General features: G+C 39.5%; 1 protein-coding gene across 1 annotated transcript in view; it reads right to left on the reverse strand.

Moving 5' to 3' along the window:
* Positions 1-43, reverse strand: part of LOC112965738 (protein diaphanous homolog 2-like) — an 11316-nt gene extending 11273 nt beyond the window's left edge. Inside the window, exon 1 of the mRNA XM_026065044.1 lies at positions 7-43. The gene's annotated coding sequence lies outside the window, so the exon portion shown is untranslated. The remainder of the gene's footprint in view (positions 1-6) is intronic.
* Between the last annotated feature and the right edge of the window lie 4995 nt (positions 44-5038).

A 5038-nucleotide genomic window follows, 5' to 3' on the forward strand; every position in this document is an offset into this window, starting at 1 on the left:
GCGCACCTCCGCGCCCGCGCCGCGCATGCCCCGTTGAGGAGGGCGAAGGCGGCGGCGCGTCGCCTCCAGGGCCGGGGCCGGGCGGCGGGGAGGTGCCCGTCGAGGAAATGGCGGCGCTCGGGGGTGCGGACAGACGCGCCCGCCGGAAAGGTGAAGTGCGGAGCAAGAGCGGCCGCCCCAAGCGAGGCAGGGCGGAGCGGGCCGGATGTAGCCGGAGGGCTCCGCGCGGGGCGGGGCGGGGCGGGGAGGGGAGCCGGGGCCGGTGCTCGCCCGCCTCCCGTCAGGCGGCGGCGGCCGCTCCGGGGCGGCCTGGGCCAAACCTGCCCCCGCCGCAGAGAGGGAGCCTGAAGGCGCCTGGCCTGCGCGTGCTCCCCTGCGCTGTGCGTTGGAAATACCTGGGYGCTGTGGATAACTGGTGCCTTAACAAAAACTGAGATTGTTAACACAACCTAAAGACTTCATTATTTTATCCCACACGGATTTGGGAACGCCGGTCCCGGGTGTCTGCAGTTTCAACACCTGCTCGTTGTTTGCAATGATGAAAGAAACTTTTTGAACTATTTCTGCGGGTTAGAGAATCCCTTTGGCTGAGCCTCGCTGTCTAAATTGAAGCTTTCCCAGTATGGATATGTTAGTCAGGATAGAGGAGAAAAGAGGATCGCACCTGTAATTGGTAGGGGGCTCACACTGACAGGTGTCCTCATATCAATAGAATTATGTTGCTTAAAAAAAATACATTCCTTGTTGGCATAGCTGAATACATGTTGGTTAAGTTACACCATTTTGTTGGAACAAGGGCAATCCCAGATCTCTGGCCTACAAGTTTAGATATGAATGATTACTCAGTTGCTATCTAGAACAGGGTCACAAGTCTGTGGTCCTTCCAAAATGGGCCTGTTTTTTTTTCAGAAGGCAAGCGAGACCAGGACAGTGGGGTTCCCCCAAGTCGAATGCACACATAATTTAAGCAAGCCTGAGATTCCTGTAGCAGTCTCTGCATTTCTTATGACTCTCCAAGACTAGCCTCAGTCATGGATGAAGTCATATAAATAAATATAAAACCCAACTTTCACAACCTGTAGATAACATCTGACAATAGTAGTTTTCAAATAAAATCACAGCTCTAAAGCTTTCAGTGGCCACAAAATTGGAGTTGAATCTTTGCAGCAGAAGTTAAGAGATTATAAAACAGGCCAGCTCTGTCAAGCAGACTGGTTAACTGCACAAATCTAAACTTTTCTTTGGGATATGCCTCTACCTCTGCTTTTTAACATGAGTTTTCCTTTTATTTCATCTCACTGATTTTATATTTGGTCACTGTTCATGCTGTCATAACTTCAGAATTGCAAAATCAATCAAGTCATCATGAATTTAATCACTTGTTTACAGTGACAGGCAATATAAAGTTATTTCCAACCACATCAGTTTCTAATTTAGACCGCATCATTCTACAGAGACAGTTTAACAAGCAATTTGCCAGCTTCAGTTTAAAAAAAAACCAACACACATCTGGTTTTCTTCTCTTCGGTCAACCTTTCTGCCAATTTTGTTTTTTCTGTCCTGTCTTATTTGTCTGTGTTAAGCAGCACCCGTAACTGGAGCAGGTCAGTCATTCCAGAGTCAGAGAAAGGAGAATACTTTCCAACTGCCCAACGTTCCTGTGCACAAATTTAAGACTTTCTAATCCGAACACTGTAGTGCTATTTGTTCAGCATAACTCTTAAATGCTCTAGAGTTTTGATTTACTAAACATTTCTGAATTTGCCACAAGACTAGTCATACTGGTTTAGCCAAGTCTTCTCCAGTCAAACTTACATTGGATTCAGCTCTAAGGTGAGAGAACAGCAGGGAAAACATTACAAAAAAATAACTGCAGGATTAATGAAAACAGGTACACGTGGAAGGTCTCAAGAAAAGTGTACGTAGGTATATTTAGGCATTAAGTTAACTGTTTGATGAAGTAAAAGATCATATGCAATCATCATCTTAAGACAGGGAAAAAAACACTGAGATTAAGGGTAGGGACTATGCATATTAAATTGAAAAAAAACCAAAGCATTTACTATTTTCAGTGCTCTTACACAATAATAGCTACAGCCCTGACTGTAATGGAGACAAGATGTGCATCCCTCAGGCKATAGCTGCATCATGTGATGAAAGATTTATCCAAAAGTACTCTCTCTTGCTTACTTCTTTTCCTTTTGCCATTTGACAATGGGACAAATGACTGGCAGATGGCATGTTTACTATATTGTCACTTTTTTTTGACTCTAGCTTGCAAACATTCTGCAAGCCTGCACATACAGAGCTTGGCTATGGCATAAAATCATTGTTTGAATTGTACAAGACATTGCTACAGGATTTTCCAGAGAAGTGTTTAATTAGATTACCGTAAATCAAGAATCATTATATCTACTTCACAGTCTCCTCAGCAGAAGATAAAGCCTTTTCTTTTTGCAAATGTTTTTAGTCATACTCCAGAATTTTAGTATTCATATTTTTTTTCAATTTTCAGTACAGGAAAAGCAAATATTCCATGTATGAACCAAGGAMATATGAGCATATAAACTCTGCAGGCAATTTTAAGTAAAAGGAGTGAAAAGAGATAATGCCATTATCCCAATTAGGAAAATTTAAGTGGGAAAGCCCCTCCACAAAAAAAAAACAAAAAACAAAAAACACAGCTCTCCTTAAACCAACAGACAAACTTCAGATCATTTTGGCAATCAGTTTGCAGTGTAGTATCCATCTCTAAGAGCAGCCTAGTATGGCCTGAGGGTGGAAATTAGTAGTTGTTGTAAATCTGTTTTTAATTTGGCTTCATCTCTGAAGAAAATTTATTTTAAAAGTATACATTTTTCAAAAATCACTTTATAACATTAAAACCATGTAACTACAGAGGGCCACTACGATGCAGACACAACATTTCTCCTTGTGGTTTCTATGTAATCTGTCATATTCAGTGACATAACCAGAATAGCCAACAGTGACAGAAAACTGTAAATAAGCATCTGTTAAAAAATAAAATAAAATAGAAAAACAGACCATTAACTTAGAGCAAAGAGACCGTGTCCTGATAGGCATGAGATATTTTGAGCCACCCTCGGAGACATACTGTTTATATCTGAATTTGAACAAAACAGGCTTGTGAAGATGACTGACGCAAGCAATATAAGAACTTATCCCTCTCTCCCCCTCTCTCTAAACATAAAAAGTACAACTGTGCAAACTTCCAGAAGACTCATACCCCAAGAACATATGTAAAAGAAAGGGGGTTTAAGTTTGGGACAGTTTATAAGTTCAGTGATAGAATTTCAATTTGCCAGGGAAGGCATAAGGCTCTGCTTAAAACAGCAATTCTAAAACAGGTGAAGTCAACTGGTCACCAAAGCAGCTATTCCTATTTTAGTACTCGAGAAATGTTCTCTTCTCCACGTTTTTGGTAGTGGAGAAGGAATTTAACAAGGTTGAAATCATTGTCCTAACTGCACTGGGGGAAAAAAAAAAGAAAAAAAGAAAAAATCAATGTTCTGTATACTACCACAGGAGAAAACTTACTATATTTAACTTAACCGCAAACAGGAAATGTGTTGCTAAGTCATCCAGCAGTACATACCTTCAGCTTTTCATCCAAAAATTCTTTATCCTTAGCACAACCACTCTACCACAGAAAACACACTGCAGTCATCCTTCCACTGCTCCTGTTGGATTCGAAACATTCCTCAAACTGTCTTGTTTCTCCTCCCTATTACCGTACTCAGTTTTCTCCTGAAGCAGTTACTTTCCTGCCCCTTGTCCTTTTTGCAGTTTTAGATGACCTATTTTACATTTAGGAATTTTTAAAAATCTTGAGAACTCTTCAGAAGGAAGCCAAACTAAGATTGCTTACAATGCATGAGAATGTGGTAAAATACAGTGATAAAAAAGTTGCAGTGTAAATAACTTAAAAGGTAGAAAAATGGGATTAGAAATATTAACTACTAAGCAATRTAAAGCAACAAAGAACATTATTTGGATATGAATAGATATTCTGTATTGACAAAATAAACTCATTTGTTAAAAATATTCTCTTTGACTATTAAGTTTAATATATGGTTTAGTTTGCAAACCTAAATCCAGAGAAAATTCACTTACTGATAAGATAGTCCCAGGAAGTACCTGTTTGCCAAAGGTTTGTTTAATCTACAACGGTAACTTCCCGGCCTGTTAGAGGCAGTCATTGTACGTTGCATCATGTGTCTGTAAATTAAGGTACAAGAAGTTACTATCATTTTTCTAACAAATGTATGTTAGTGATTTGTAAGTTCATTAAAACATCCTAAGTTAATCATTGAAAAATGAAGCTACACTTCATATTAYGATCATGAACAGAATCAAAAATGTTGACTGAAAGCACAGCTAATTACAAATATTTCTATAGAAGGGGAGGAATACAGCATAGGCAGCTTTTCATAGCTATTTCAATGAGTTTGATTTTCCATGGCCACAGCTACACTTTGTTTTTAACCAGTTGTGAGATGGCTGCAGAACTGATTAGGCTATATACTGGAAATTTTTGAGCCAGCTTGCACGTTTTGCCTGTGCCCATTTATACTTTATAGGAAGAGGAAGCTGACAGCTCCCACCTATTGTTTAAAAAAAGTGTTCATATTGCATGTGTTAGTGAGGTAATTGACTCCACAGTCACAGCAGACCTACAGCTGAACAGTGCTTGCTGTGTCTAGCTCCAAGTTAAAACCAAAAGCATTGGAGTCAGACAAGGTATAACATTATTAAATGATAATTAAACGTACATAGTCAGCCTGTGCCAAGACACTTCCTTCAATAAAGAAACTTATGTAAATCCAAAAATAAACTAAATACTGTTTTTAATCTGAACAAACTTTTAGTGAGCTTAATTTATTCCATGACTGGATCACTGAATATTTAGGAATTGAAAATTTGATATGCTTTTTAGGTTTACGTTTTCCAAAGTGTTACTTTTTTTGTTAAAGCATTTTCCCTTTTTGAAGCAATTAACTAAATTAAGTGAATTCTG

The sequence above is a fragment of the Apteryx rowi genome, unplaced genomic scaffold (assembly GCF_003343035.1).
Source record: "Apteryx rowi isolate R43461 unplaced genomic scaffold, aptRow1 scaffold_102, whole genome shotgun sequence".
NCBI classification, from domain to species: Eukaryota; Metazoa; Chordata; class Aves; order Apterygiformes; family Apterygidae; genus Apteryx; species Apteryx rowi.